At 41.8% G+C, this 16,393-nt stretch overlaps 1 protein-coding gene across 2 annotated transcripts in view; it reads left to right on the top strand.

The window, feature by feature from the left end:
• The window catches only part of LRRC8B (leucine rich repeat containing 8 VRAC subunit B), a 104,323-nt gene that overhangs the window by 53,560 nt on the left and 34,370 nt on the right, over positions 1-16,393 (top strand). The window contains exons 2-3 of one of the 2 annotated variants that reach the window (XM_036756573.1): positions 12,476-12,531; positions 15,389-15,458. The gene's annotated coding sequence lies outside the window, so the exon portion shown is untranslated. The remainder of the gene's footprint in view (positions 1-12,475; positions 12,532-15,388; positions 15,459-16,393) is intronic. The other variant, XM_036756572.1, reaches the window with a different exon arrangement.

Genomic DNA, 16,393 nt, shown 5'->3' with positions numbered 1-16,393 from the left:
AATTGAGGCAAATAGGGTGAAGTGACTTGGCCAGGGTCAAATAGCTAGTTAGGGTCTGAAGCTAGATTTGAACTCAGGAAGATTAGTCTTCCTGATTCCAAGACCAGTGCTGAATCCACTGTACCACACTAGAATAACAGGGAGTATTTATGCACCACCTTAAGGTTGGCAAAGCATTTTACTGCTATCTATTTTATCCTCACAATAACAGTAATAAGTAGATGCTGTTATTGACACCGTTTAATGGGTGGAGAAATTGAGGCAGACAGAGATGAAGTGACTTGTCTGGAGTCACATGTCTAGTAACTAGACCTCACGTGTAGTCAAATTTGAATCAAAGTCTTTATTTCTCCAAGTCCGGTGCTCTAGCTGCTGAGTCATCTAGCAGCTTGCTTTAGTAAGTGTGAGAGAAGGGCAGCGTGCAATATGAAGTCTGAAGTGAAAAGTTATTACCGACGCGGGGAAGCAAGGAAGACTTCTGAAAGAGCATTTTAATTCAAGTTTAAAGGACAGGGGCAGCTAAGTGAATAGAACACTGACCCTAGAGACAGAAGGACCTGAGTTCAAATCCTAACTCAAACACTTCTTAGCTGTGTGACTCTGGGCAAGTCACTTCCTCCTAATTGCCTCCCAAAAAAAGTGATAGAAATTCAGCAAGTGAAGAAGGAAGAAGAATGGCATTCTCGGAAAAAGGAACTCTGTAAATCAAGGCACAGGAATATGAGAGAGCAAAGTCATACAGTTTGGCTAGATGTCAAGAATTTGGAGGAGAGCCATGATAGCTTTGTGCCAGATTGGGAGGAGCTTTGAATGCCAGGCAAAGAAACTTGAACTTGACTTGATCATTAATAGGAAGTAACAAGATTTTTAAGCTCTGGTCCTTGGCAGCTAAACTATTATATGTGTTGCCTCCTAATTAGAGCATAAGCACCTTGAGAGCAGGGACTGTCCCCCTTTTCTGTTTGTTTAGCAGAATGCTTGGCACATTAGAAGTGTTTAATAAAGCCTTTTCAAACATTCATCAACAAAATCAGATGTTGGCTTATGCCACCTTGGTCTATTAGGCTGATGAGTGACAGATTGGAAGTGGGTGGGAAGAGAATTGAGGCAGAAGCTCATTAAAGAGTCAGTAATCTAGGTCAGTGGTTCTTAAAGTAAGTCTGAGGACTCCTGGGGGATGTCCAAGGTCAAAACTTTTCATAATATTCCTAAGATGTTTTCATTTCAAATGTGGTAAATATCAGTATATGTAACCTGAACAAGCAAAAGTGCGTTGAGGGCTTCGGTATTTTTAAACCTGTAAAGGGGTCCTGAGACTAAAAGATTTGAAAACTGCTTGCATAGACAGATGGTAATGAAGGCCTTTTCTGGGCTGGTGGACATGGGACTAGAAAGGAAAAGACTGATGATGTGGAAAATGGTACACAAGAGTTGGCCGTTGATTGGACATGCTTTAGATCGAGGTGTTTAATATGCGTTTATTGAATGGAAATGAGAGGGAAGGGACACAATCATGACCTTTTGAGGATACAAACAAGGAAAATGAAGAGTTATTGCATTCACTGTTTGACAGAAATAGTCATTTGAGGAAGAGAAAGAGAAGAGTTAGTGGAAAAACTATGGAGCTTAGTTTTAGTCAGTGAATTGATGGAGTTATAGGACATCTAGGTGGATATGTCTTAGAAACCACCTAGAGCTCAGAGAGGTCATGGCTTGTGGTCAAGATTTGGGTGTCATCTGTTGGTGGATCCCTTGAACTCTGGAGTTTAAAGGTGTGGTAGGACAAGGTCAATCAGACATCTGTGCTCAGTCTGGCACAGGTATGGCAAGAGTTGGGAACAGGGAGGAGGCAGACAAGGGGGAACCAGGATGCCTAAGGTGGAACAACCCCACTCAGATTGGAAAGAGAGCACGTCAGAGCTTTGTGCCAGTCAGTGGTGGGATTGTCCCGTGAATGGATGCTACATTTTAGCCCGGTTGAGATGGGGGACCCAGGCTCCAAAAGAAAATGAAGAGAGATGGAGGGAAAAAATAAAGAAAGGAAGGAAAGGTAGGAAAGAAGGAAGGAAGGAATTGCCATGAAAAAAAGAGGAAAAAAGGGTTAAGGACAGACCTTTGGGGAAACAGCCATATTCAGGGATCGGAAGGTAACCATTGGAGCTATCCAGAGTAGAATGGGCTAACTCATGAGGTAGTAAGTTACTTCCCCATCTTTGGAATATAGGGGGTCTGAAGAGAATAAACATTTATATAGTGCCTATTATGTGCCAGGCACTGTGCTAAGTGCTATCTCCCCCATCCTTAAGAAATCAGGTGTTATTTAACAAATGAATAAGACATTAAGCAGTTGGGAGGAAGAATTATAGTGGTAAGATGGCCATTTGTTATTAATGTTGTAGAGGTTGGACTAGATTCCATCTGATGTCTCTTTTAACTGCCACTTTCTGATATGATCTACCATTTTTCAACCCTTCTGTCATTGCCTTAGAAAAGCCAGGGTAATCTCCTCAATGCATTTGTGTGAGGTTCTAATGGAACATGGGATGTGCAAAGATGTGAGATTACATTCATGTGTATATATGCATGAATATGGGGAAAGTGGTTACTGGTATGGGACTGTCAAGGAAGGAAGAACTCCTTGGATGGTGCCATTGGAGCCATCTAAACATTCCACCCTACCCTGTGGCAGAGCCCTGATTACTTCACCCTCTTTACAACTTTGGGTATAATCTGTACCTAAAATTCCTCCAAACCTTATCATGTAGTTTTTTCAGTTGCTGGAGTCAAAGTTTTTATCACTTGATCACCAGCCTTTTGACAATGACGCCTCAACTCAGCTAGGAATTGTTCTTTTATGACAGTGGATTATGTTCCCAAGCTCTTTGGAAATCATCCAGTTCAAACATTAACTGCCTATGGTATGCATTGTGTAAGGTGATGGGAGGCAATTAGAAATACTAATTGTGTTTAGAAACTCAGCATGGGAATCACTAATTCAGGTAGAAAACCAAATCCCCCATTGTCTTATACATTTTTCCATGTTGTTCAGTCATTTCAGTTGTGTCTGACTCTTCATGACCCCGTTTGGCATTTTCTTGGTAAAGCCAGTGGAGTGGTTTTTGACTTCCCCAGGATCAAACAGCTAGAAAATGTCTGAGGCTGGATTTGAACTCAGGTCTTCCTGACTCCAGGCTTGGCACTCTAATCCACTGCACCATCTAGCTACCCTACGTGCAGTCTTATTAAACTTAATAACTTCATTAAGGAACATTGGGCACCTTACCAGTTGGTAAGCATTCATTAAGCTCCTACTATGTGCTGAATGCTGAAAATGCAAACAAAGGCAAAAAACAGAACCTGCTCTCAGTGAGCTCACAGCCTAATTGGATAGACAACATGAAAACAACAGCTATATACAAGAGACAAGAAAAATGGGAGGTAATAGCATTAAGGGGGATCAGGAAAAGCTTCTCTTAGAAGGTGGGATTTTAGCTGGAACTTTCAGAAAGCCAGTTAGTTGAGACATGATTTGTTGGGATGTGGGATCAATGCTGCCTCCATGTTTATTCTGACAATTGTTGTTCAATCGTGTCTGACTCTTCATGACCCCATTTAGAGTTTTCATAGCAGAGACACTAGAGTGATTTGCCATTTTCTTCTCCAGCTCATTGTACAGATGAGGAAACTGAGGCAAATGGGGTAAAGTGACTTGCCCAGGATCACACAGCTAGTAAGTGTCTGAGGCCAGATTTGAGCTCAGGAAGAAGAGTCTTCTTGACTGGTGGCCCAAGAGTGCCAGTATCTACTGTGCCACTCTGTCAGTGGATTTCCCTTACCTTTATTTTCATGCTAAGGTTATGCAGATTATCCACAAATGTCCTGGCATCTGTTCCCTTATATATAAGTCAGCCCATTGGCTTATTGGAACCACTGGTACTGAATTTGATAGGTAGTCTTTTCAGATTTGTGGAAAATAATGCCATGGGAAGTAGGCTGGCAGGCCTTGTATTCTCCCATCCTTTGTAAAAAGTTTATAATGGGGGGACAGAGCCAAGATGGCAGCTGAAAAACAGGGACTCGCTTAAGCTCTCCCCCAAATCCCTCCAAACACCTGTAAAAATGACTGAACAAATTCTAGAGCTATGGAATAACAGAGGGAAACAAATTTCCAGCCCAAGACAGCCTGGATGGTCACTGGGAAGGGTCTATCACACCATGCTAGGAGTGGAGCACAGCCCAGCGTGGGCCATGCCAGGACACACCAGACCAGGAGTCGGGTGGAGCAGGCCTTAGGGCCATGAATCACTGAGCTGTGGTAGTTACCAGACTTCTCAATCCACAAATGTCAAAGCCCACAGAGCAGGTCAGTGGGAAAACTGCTGGATCTAGGCGAGAGAAGTGCGCGGTCTGGCCCCAGCCCCCAGGGCGGTGGAGGTGGTGCAGCTGCAGCAGCAGGAAACTCCTGCAACTGCCTCCAGAGCTCCAGCAGTGGCTGCTTCCAGCCCCAGGCCTACCCAGTGGGAGGAATCAAGCAGCTGATCAGAACAGGAGTGCAGGAACTGCTTTGCTGGTGCAGATGCAGGGTTCTCTTGCTTTGCCTTGCTTGGATCTGGGTCGTGGTCCTGGTTAGAGGTTCTTGGGGGAGGAGAAGCGCTGGTGTGGCAGAGCTTGCAGTGACTGTGGAGTAGAAGTAGCACTGAAAACAGCAGCACAAGGCCCCTAAAGCTTGGGACAAAGTACTCTCTACTCTACAGGCAGTCATACCCTGAAAAAAGCTCAAAGGTCAAGTAGTTGTCTGTGAACATGAGCAGGTGTAAAAGGACTCAGACTATAGAATCTTTTTTTGGTGACAAGTGTAGCCAGAATGGCCTTTGTTTTCTTTGAATGACTCAGCTTACCTCATTGAGCCTCTGGACACTGTGGCTTGCTCTTCCGGGGCAGGAAGCCCAAAGAGCATTCCAGGAAGCAGACAACTTCCTGTGTGATGAGTCATGGGGCTGGCTGAGGGGAGGTGTTAACGGCTATGCTAGGGGGAGGGGCCAAGTCAAGAACCAATCGGCCCTGGTCATTCAGGCGGTGCTTGATGATGTCAAAAACTCTATAAGAGGGGAGAGGACAGCTTGAAGATCCTCTTTTCCTTTTCCGGTTGGAGCCAGCGACAGTTACAGCGACAGTTACAGCGACAGTTACAGCTACAGTTGGAGCCAGAGGCAGTTACAGAGGCAGTTACGACAGTTACGTCAGTTACAGCCACAGCCACAGACACAGCTGAAGCAGGAGCTGCCAGTAGCAGAGCTGACCTACGGGAGAAAGCTGAACAAAGACTTCAGGCCAGTGGGTAATCTTATTACCATAGAGGGGGAAACATGATTTTGCTTTACGCAATCATGCTTCTCTGTAGCCTCCTGGTTACTCTTTCAAGGCGTACTTATTGGGCCTGGAAGCTTTTGATCAATATATCAAAATGGGGTTGCTGGTTCATGGGTTGGTTACTGTGGAGCCTAAATAAATGTTTTGATTCTTCTGCATTCTACTTTGAGAGTTTCTTATATCCGGCGATTCCGAACGTTTCAGACATGTTTATGATCCTATTTGAGATTATAAACTCTGCCCTCCTAATACAACAAGATCAAAACATACAGCCAGAAGGAGTCAACAAAGTCAAAGAGCCTACATCAAAAGCCTCCAAGAAAAATATGAATTGGTCTCAGGCCATGGAAGAGCTCAAAAAGGATTTGGAAAAGCAAGTAAGAGAAGTAGAGGAAAAATTGGGAAGAGAAATGAGAATGATGTGAGAAAACCATGAGAAACAAGTCAATGACTTGCTAAAGGAGACCCAGAAAAATACTGAAGAAAACAACACCTTAAAATATAGACTAACCTAAATGACAAAGTGCTCCAAAAAGCCAATGAGGAAAAGACTGCCTTAAAAGTCAGAATTAGCCAAATGGAAAAGGAGGTCCAAAAGACCACTGAAGAAAATACCACCTTAAAAATTATATTAGAGCAAGTGGAAGCTAGTGACTTTATGAGAAATCAAGAAATTATAAAACAGATCCAAAGGAATGAAAAATGGAAGACAATGTGAAATATCTCACTGGAAAAAACACTGACCTGGAGAATAGATCCAGGAGAGATAATTTTAAAATTATTGGACTACCTGAAAGCCATGATCAGAAAAAGAGCCTGGACATCGTCTTTCAAGAAATTATCAAGGAAAACTGCCCTGAAATTATAGAACCAGAGAGTAAAATAGAAATTGGAAGAATCCACTGATTGCCTCTTGAAAAAGATCCCCCCCAAAAAACTCCTAGGAATATTGTCACCAAATTCCAGAGTTCCCAGGTCAAGGAGAAAGTATTGCAAGTAGCCATAAAGAAACAATTTGAGTACTGTGGAAACACAATCAGGATAACACAAGATCTAGCAATTTCTACATTAAGGGATTGAAGGGCTTGGAATATGATATTCTAGAGGTCAAAGGAGCTAGGATTAAAACCAAGAATCACCTACCCAGCCAAACTGAGTATCATGCTCCAAGGCAAAATGTGGATTTTCAATAAAATAGAGGACTTTCAAGCTTTCTCAATGAAAAGACCAGAGCTGAATAGAAAATTTTATTTTCAAATACAAGAATCAAGAGAATCATGAAAAGGTAAACAGGAAAGAGAAATCATAAGGGACTTACTAAAGTTGAACTGTTTTGTTTACATTCCTACATGGAAAAATATTTGTAACTCATGAGACCTTTCTCAGTATTAGGGTAGTTGAAGGGAATATACATATATATAGACACAGTGCACAGGGTGAGTTGAATCTGAAGGGATAAAATAAAATTAAGGGGTGAGAGAGGAACATATTGGGAGAAGGAGAAAGGAAGAGATAGAACAGGGTAAATTATCTCACATAAAAGTGGCAAAAAAAAAGCAGTTCTATTGGAAGGGAAGAGGGGGCAGGTGAAAGGGAATGAGTGAATCTTGCTCTCATCAGATTTGACTTAAGGAGGGAATAACATACACACTCAACTGGGTACTGTACCCCACAGGAAAGTAGGGGGAAGGGAATAAGAGAGGGAGGATGACGAAAGGGAGGGCAGATTGGGGGAGGAGGTAATCAAAAGCAAACACTTTTGAAAAGGGACAGGGTCAAGGGAGAAAATTGAATAAAGGGGGACAGGATAGGATGGAGGGAAATATAGTTAGTCATTCACAACATAACTATTATGGAAGTGTTTTGCATGATGATACATTGTGGCCTATGTTGAATTGCTTGTCCTCTCAAGGAGGGTGGGTGGGGAGGGAAGAGGAGAGAATTTGAAACTCAAAGTTCTAAAAACGAATGCTCAAAAAAAAAAGTTTTTACATGCAATGGGGATATAAGACATACAGGCCATGGGGTGTAGAAATCTATCTTGCCCTACAAAAAAAGTAAGGGGAAAGGGGATGTGGGGGGGAATGGGGTGACAGAAGGGAGGGCAGACTGGGGAATGGAGCAATCAGACTATATGCCATCTTGGAGTGGGAGGAGCATAGAAAAGGAGAGAAAATTTGTAACTCCACATCTTTTGGAAATCAATGTTGAAAACTAAAAATATTAAATAAATAATAAAAATATGAAAAAAAAAGGGAAAAAAAGTTTATAATGGCCTGGTTCTTACTGGGCCTCTTGCCGCATGGACCTACGGTGTACCAACAGGAATTGAAATCAAGCTCACTGATCTTAGTTTGTAGAATCTCTTCTTTGCCCCACCCACAACCTTTTTGGGGAGTCGGGGTGGAAATCAGGACAATTGCCCAACTCCAATCCTTCAATCCCTCTCCTGTTCTTGATAATACTTCCAGCATCCCCCGAGAATGGCTCAGCACTCATCTCTCTGCCTGTTCTTTTAATACCAAAGGATGTAATTTTATTTACATCTGGAGACTTGAGAACTCATCAAGAGGACTAAGTGCTTCCTTACTGTGGCCGCTGAGTGCTCTCTTACCGTATCCCTGCTAGCTTGACTTTCAGCCGCCTGTTAGTCATTTTTAACTTTCCAGTTCAAAGATCATTCTTCTTGACAGGAAGCAAATGCGAAATAATTGTTGAGCAAAAACTTCTCTCCGTTGTTTCTGATCATCCTGGGCACCGTTTCTTATTTCTCCTTTGAGGCTTTTCTTTTTCTTATTTAAACCAGTACATACCATGTGTGTGCATATGGGCTCGTGTACACAGACGCCCACGTGCACACACACACACAGCTTCTCTTGTCCTTAGTCTTGCTTGCCAACCTCAGCTCATCATGAGCGGTAGCTTTCCTGATGATATTCTCACCAGACCATGACATGCTTTCAGAAGTCTTCATCATCTGTTACCTATCCTTGCTTCCCTCTCCTGTAAATATCTTTTTAAAGCTCGGTTGCTTGATGAATTCCCCATGTATTGCTCATATCAGTCTCTTTAGACAACTCCCCTGTTTCCTTTGCATGAGAATCATTTGTTTTTTGTTATGTTTTGTCCTCAGAACTACATTCTCCCCAGTTTCCCATCTGCTGACTTGGTGCATTTTCTCCCACTGTCCCTCATACCCAGGATCCTCCCCGTCCTCTGCTGCCTGGCTGCCTTCAATCTCAATTGAAATTCCACCTTCTCCAGGAAGCTTTTCTCAGTGCCCTTCCTCCTGTTGATTATATCCAATTTTTCCTTTTTATAACTTGTCTTTTTATAACTATACATAGTTATTTACATACTGTCTTCCTCATTAGACTGAGCTCCCAAGGAGCAAGGATTGGTTTTGTTTTGGGGGTTTGCCCTTCTTTCAATCCCCGGTGCTTAGCGCAGTGTCTGGCCTATGGTAGGCACTTAACAGTTGCTTATTGACTTGGCTTGACATTATTATCCCTTAGCAGGAATCTTCAGTCACCATTCAGCACTCTCTTCTCCCCTTGACCTTGCATGGTTGGTCTAGTACCTGTAGTCCCTCCCCATCACCATTCCTTGGAAGTTGACTGGCTTTTTCTTCATCAGAAGGCCCAGCCCCACTTCTTCAGGAAGAGCCTCATCTGTTTCTTCTTTTCCTCTTCTGGCACATTCTTACACACACACACCCCATTTCACACGGGTCAGGATCCCGTTCTCTCTCTTCCTTGTGTTCACGTTGAAACCCTTCCTGATTCCATTTTGTTTTGATTTAAGGAATTCTTCATTTTCCCTGAAAGTCTTCAGGCCCGAGGGCCAATCCTTGAACCTCATCATTGTCTCTTAAGGGGGACGGGTCATAGTATCATAGACTTAGAGCTGAAAAGGATGTTAGAGGTCATCTAGTCCAAACTCCTCCTTCATCAGATTAGGGAATGGGCTTCTCACAGAGGTTATAACCTAAGAACTTAAGTGATTTGCCAAAAGTCACACAAGTATCACATGGGATATCTGGAGTACTCAGGTCCTCTGATTCCAAATCCCATGTTCTTTCCATTGGATCACACTGACACACTAATATCCATGAATTATTTGACCATGTCAGAAACACCAGCACCACATATAGTACAGGTGCCTACAGATTTCACCACGCTCTCCATACTTGCTGGAAATGAGACCCTCTCCCCCAAGTCTTTTTTTGTTTTCACTAATAATTCCCCTACAGACCGCTGTAGCAAACTGCTCTTTTGGGAGGTAGAAGGGAAGGGCGCATAATCAACTGTCATGGTCCCTCTCGGCCCCTTAGCATCTTGGTAGCCACACTAAATTTCCTTTCTTTTGCCTTCCTATAAGGTCTTAGCTACAACTTCCTCCTCCTCCTCCTCCTCCTCCTCCTCCAGAGTTTTAGAAGAGAATAAGAATAAACATCTCTAAGCTAGAGGTTCTTAACTTTCGTTTTTTCTGTTGCATGGAGCCTTTTGGCACTGTGATGAAGCCTGTGGGCCTCTTCTTGGAATAACATTTTCAAGTACATAAAATAAAACACATAAGATTACATAGGAAACCAAATGTTGAAATATAATTGTCAAAAAAAATTTTTAAGGTTCACGGACCTCAGGTTCAAATCCCCTGCAGTCTAAGCAAACAACAAGACTCTTTTTAATTGGTTATGAGTTCCTGGCAAGTATCTGTGGTGTGCAAGGCCCTGGCCAGGGGCAGATAGTCGGCTTCCTCACTAATAATAGGGGTGGACATTTCTAGTGGACTTTTAAGTTTTACAACTTAGAGACATAACCTTATTTCCTCATCACAACAATCCTGTGAGGCAGAAACTTAGAGGTAATTTTTTTTAAAAAACTAGACCTCTGATTTTATTGGTAGAGGGAGTTTCCAGGAAAGAAAATTCCTCTACCAATGCAAATCGGCACCTGCTTTGCAACTTATAAATTTTGAGAGTTTCCTAGGACACCGAGGGGTTAAGTGTCTGTCAAGCAGAATTTGAACACAGGTCTTTCTGACTGATGCCAGCTCTCTATCCACTGAGCCATAGCTGCGTCTCGGTATGATCATCCTCATTTTATAGATGAAGAAGATAAGATTTGAGAGATTCCTACCAAGATCATAGCTGCTAAGATTTAGCAGTGGAATTTGAAGCCAAGTTTTTCTTTACTCAAAGTTCATGTCTTCATTCTAACATCCCACCATGACCTAATAGAGCTAGTATGGGAATCTTTTTGTTATTTATTCATGAAGATTATTTCTGTAGAAAACACCGTGCAAACCTTTAAAGACCAGTAAATGGCACTGTAAGTTGTTTAACACCCTTGGTTAACCCAGAAGAGCTAGTGAACTCTAGGTGATTGTTCATTCTACACAGGACTGAAGAAATGGAAAGACCCATCCATTCACACGGCATTCAGACCTATTGGAGTGCTCATGGGCCTCCTAGCCCTCTGTCTTGCAAGATTTCTCAAACTAAAAGACAAATGTTTAGTGTTGGTGGGGAACCTTCTTCAAGATGTGGACCTGGGCTTTGAATTTCTCCCCCCTGGCACTGCGGAAACAGCAGGAAGTTTTGTTAGTTCATAGGATCACAGCCAGTGAGAAAGAGGCAGGGGCAAGTGTCAAAGGCTGATCTCTCAGCTCTCCCGCTAAAGGGATCTGGGCCTTGCGTTCTGCTCAAAAGCAGATTAGCCTGCTGTGCCCTTCTTATCCTTAGCTATTGCAAAGAGCTGCTCTTCTCCTTGGGGTGTCATTTGGCAACTTAAGAACAACAGGTAATATGTTGAAAAGCTTTCTGATCATCAGTTACAGGTCTTCCAATATATATATATACACATATATATATATATATATATGCGTGTGTGTGTATATGTGTATATATATATATACATACATATATATATATATATATATATATATATATATATATATATATAGCCATTTTGGAAATTACCTCTTAGGCCTGAACAAAACAAAACTCTCTCTCTCCCTCCCTTAATTCATTGGTGTTTCCTTTGATGAATTTCCATAGTCTTGACTCCAATGTATTGCATTCAAGCAACAAAATAGCCATCTTGGCAGACTCTGTAGGCAACTGGTTCTCTTGGAACCACTGTATCCTTTTCTCATTTTTGTCTTGACTACAAATATTTGCGGGCTTTTCACTTTTCCTTACTTTTTACTTTATCTGTGTCACTGGTGAGGGGAAGGAAAGAGGGGTGATTTGCTATAGCTTTTTGAAAGCGGGTTGCGTATAGCTGGCATTTACATTCTTCTTCCTCAAAGCCAAAGCAAACAGGGTCGTAACTAGAGCTGAATGTTATATAGACAGTCAGATGTGGTTACTATATCAGATATTTCTCCTTAATTATTTTTATCCCATAGAGTAAGAGGGAAGTTTAGTCTGTGAAGGGTGGCGTGAAGAGATTTCCTCCAAATGACAATGATGTACAGACAAAAGGCACCAACAAAACATTTTAAAATCAGGTCACATGGTATGATATTAACCTTAATTGGAAAATGGAGCCACATTTGACTGTTTCTACCGTCGGAGAGTAATATCCGGAACCAGAATAATGGGTTATCATCACCATGAGAGAGCCTTCATTATGCATATATTCCCAGCAAAATGTCCCTGTGGATAGGGGTAAATGTTTGAGAGTACAACAGCTGTACCCTGCAGTTTCAGAATGGATTGGGCCTCAGGAGTATAATGCATACTTTATTAGTTGTAATGTTCTACATGAATAATGTAGTCTTATTTCAATTTTTTTGATCATAAAACGTTCAGAATTCCTACATAGTTAGATCAGCACAGTATATTCAGTGTTTTCTTATTTAGAGAAACACCCTTCATATCATTTCAAACGTTTCAAAAAAATATTAAGGTAGTGAGCTCTTCAAAAACAGTAGAAATTTAAAATCCAACACTTGTATATGCTTATAAATTTATCATAATTAAAACTGTCGTATAGGCAAGTATCGAAAACTTTTAAAAAACATAGATAAATGCATTGTCTTTGATATTTGTACTGCATACATAAAATATAACAACATGCCTCTGATTTCTCTTTAGGAATTCCTCCAGCAGAAACTGTAATTGCTGAGTTCTAGTTGACCGGCATTCAAAGGGTAAGTCTAGCAGTCTGAACTTGGACTCCAGTGAGGGAAAGGGAGAATGTAGCCCTTGTTCTTGAGCCCCAGACTTCTACCAGAACCCTGTCTCTTACAGATCCCCCAACTTTGCCTGCCTATTGGAGTAATTCATTACTAGCTTCACCCCCACTAAACTCCCTAGGGTTTCAGGGTTTCTGAAGCACAAAAATCAATCACTGACTTTTCCCAGTTTATCTTTTGTCTACTGGCTTCCTACATGTATGCATCTGACCAATAACTGGACACTAATCGAGTCAAAGAAACCTTTTAATAGTAGAAAATTAAGCACAGATAAATAAGGAAATGCAAACTAAAAGGCCTTTCCTGGACAGATCTAGTCTTGCCCCTTAGGCCTTACAAATAAATGTCAGTCAACTTTCTGGGCATTCAGTTTCTTTAAATTCAACAAATACTTTTAATAAGTGTCTTTTGTATAGAAGGTAACATGTTAGTTTAGAAGGTACAAAGATAAAACATTCCCCTTTGCTCAAAGAATGCACAACTTATCAGTTGAGGGGACTTTTGTCTTTGACTCTAAGCCTATCTACCTTTCACTTCTTTCCAAATTTGCCGTTACCACCAAACCCCAGTTTGAGGAGTCTGGCTCCTGAAACTTTTGGTCCCTGGGAGTGCTTAGCTTCTTGAATTCAGGGAGCTGACAAACCCAGTACCTCCCCCCATTCTACCATTTCCCCTGTAAGTGCATACTCAGTTTGAGTATCCACATCCTCTTTCCCTTCCTATCCTCTGAGACCACACACTCAGGATCATAAGAAATGTGTTGCTATGTTTTATTTGCGAGGACACGGAGAGTACACAAATTAGAAATGAAAACATGGGAAGGTAATCAGACGTGCATATATGGGAAAACCACCTCAGAGTAGGTAAACTAAGTCTGCCTATCCTGAGTTCCCCAGATCTGTCATCACTCTTGATCTTCTGTAGGTCAGAAGCCCCACATCTCTGTGTCAGGATCTCTTGTGAACCAGAAGAGAGATTAATGTTTTCCCTTCCAGAATATTCCCTCCTCCATGCATCTTGGGCCATCTCCATTTTTCCTGGTGAATATCAGGCCACTGGACCCAGATGGCACTGGAGGAGAAAGTGAGGCTGGTGACCTTGCACAGCCCTCCTTCACTCAAATCAAAGTCAGCTGCAAGTCATGTCATCACTTCCCTGGTGTCATGGTCCTCTTCGAGAACAAAGGACAAACACAACAATTCCCTCCCCCATTTTGAGATGGATAAAATCGCCCTTCTTTGTTTTTGATCAATCTCATTGGTCCATTCTGTAATCTCAGGTTCGTTGTCTGCCTAGGAGGAAGCCTCCAGAATGGACAGCAGGTTCAGGAATGTTCTGTTAACGTTCCTACATAGTTACTGTACTCACTGACCATGAAAAAAGACAAGGAAATACAAATATATGATTCACCCCCACTCAGTATGAGCATACACATATAGCAAAAAGCAGGTGTTAGTTTAGCTGGGAAGTTGGGAGATATTTGGAGAGAGATTCAAAGCTCAGTATGTCCTTGGCCTCCTTGAGTTTATAATCTAATAGAGGAGACAAGACCCAATTTTTCCTTTTCTGTTGGCTTCTTCTCTGCTGCCTGCAGGCCCAACCAGGTCTCCCCCATCATAAAAACAAGAAGCACTTGGTCCTACCTGCCATCCTCTCCAGATATCATCCCCTCTCTGCTCCCTCGCTCTATAAAACTAGGAAAAAAGTCATCTGCCCTAATTGTTTCCATTTTCTCTCCTCAGCCCCTTGCTATACTGTGTCTAACCTTATCAATCAATTGAAACATCTCCCTCCAAAGAATAGTTCCCAGATCAAATGGCCTGTTCTCAGTCCTCATCCTTTTTTACATCCCTAGCATCTGAGGCTTTTGGCCGCATAGCCCTCCTGGCTTTTCTCTCCTTCCTGGGTTTGGCAGCATGGCTTTCGTGATTCCTTTCCTACCTTTCTGACCGGTCCATCCCAGTTTCCTTTGCTTTATCATTATCCATAGAAGGCCCAATAACTGTGGGTCTACCCATAGCCATGTCCTTGGACCGCTTCTCCACACTCTCTCAGTGGATGGCAATCTCATCAATTCCCTTTGATCCAACTGCCCTTTCTATGCAAATATCTCCCAAAAAGCTGTGTATCCAGGCTCAATCTCTTCTGAGCTCCAGTTGCCTATGAGACTTTGCCAACTGGATGTGATCCAGGCATCTCAAACTCATTATGACCAAAATATCTCAACATATTTCTCTTCCAAATCCATCCTTCTTTCCTGCTTTCCTGTTTCTGTTAAAGGCAACACCATCCTTCTGAACTCCTAGGTTCATAACCTTAGAATTATCCTCAACTCACACTTCCTCAATGCTGTTATCTAATCAGTTGTCGAGTCATCTCATTTCTTCCTTTACAACATCTCTCATATCCTTCTCCTTGTTTATGCTCACACAACCACCACCCTACTTCAGGCCCTCCACATGTCTGACCTAGTTTATCATAATGGCTTTCTGATTGGTCACCTTTTCCTCTATCCTCTCCCCTCTCCAATTCATTCTTCATATAGTTGCCAACGTGATATTCTTAAATGACAGATCATGTTCTTCTCTTGCTTGAGAAGATCCAGTGGACCCCACCCCGCCCCCAGCTCTTCAGATCAAACAAAAATGTATTTGCTTGACATTTGAAAGCCTCTCCCAACTGGCTTTTGTCTGAGTTTCCAAATTTGTGATATACTTCATACACTTCATATCCTCTGTAGTGTAGCCACTCTGATCTGCTTGCTGTCACTAGTGTATGATATTTTATCTTCTTTTTCCATGTCCTTTCACAGGTTGTCCTTCATGTCTGGAACACACTTCCTCCTCATCTCCAGATCTTAGAATCTCTGGCCTCCTTCAAAGGTCAGCTGAAACAGTGTCATCTGTATGAGTGGAAAAAAATCTTATATCTACTTTGTATATTTTTAATACCAACTTATAAATGTACCTGTTTCCCCAGACAGAATATAAGCTCTTTTAGGGCAGGAAATATTCCTTTTTTGTTCAGCCTAGAGAATAAAGTTCTTTAGGGGAATCTGGTAATTGTTTTCAAGTATTCAAAAGGACTGTCATGTGGGAGGATTATGTATTCTAATTTGCTCCAGAGGGAAGACCCAGGGGCCAAAGGGTAGAAGTTTCACACAGTGATAGATTTAGATTCAATGTAAGGATTTTTGAGCTGTCCAAAAGTGGAATAGTAGGCTTCAGATGATGGCGGGTATCCCCTCCATGAAGATCTTCAAGAACAAACTGGATGACTAGTCATTGAGTATTATAGAGGCAACTGTTATTCACAGACATTGTTGTAAATAACTGTGCCTTTCAACTCTGTAACTCTGTCGTGAAACTATTGATTGGTTCTACTAAAAATATGTCTTAGTTAATCTCCCCTGGGACCTTACTACTGTTCAACCAAGCTTTTCTTCTTATAGACTCTGTAATGCTTTCTTCACAGTGACTGTTCCAGATCTTTTCCATTCTTGTTGAACCTCCAAATTTGCTTTCCAAGTAGATTATCTTACCTCTTAATTCTCACCAAATAAAGTACAAAGTCTTTAGCTTGGCATCCAAGGGTACCTTCAGTCTAGCTACGACCAGCCTCTCCATGTTGCTTATATGTATGTAAAGTACTGTATCAAAGTCAGTTATGATGATGATGGTTATCACCTAAAATATGTCTTATGTGTGTCTTATGGCATGCAATCGTCAAACTAGATTACTTAAAATTCCATGATCAATTTTTGTTTCTCTGCTTCAGTGCCCTGTTCCAGCTGTTCCCTCACTTATTATAATCTCTC

The sequence above is a fragment of the Trichosurus vulpecula genome, chromosome 4, assembly GCF_011100635.1.
Source record: "Trichosurus vulpecula isolate mTriVul1 chromosome 4, mTriVul1.pri, whole genome shotgun sequence".
Taxonomy (NCBI): Eukaryota; Metazoa; Chordata; class Mammalia; order Diprotodontia; family Phalangeridae; genus Trichosurus; species Trichosurus vulpecula.
This window is presented reverse-complemented; position numbering and strand designations above follow the sequence as displayed.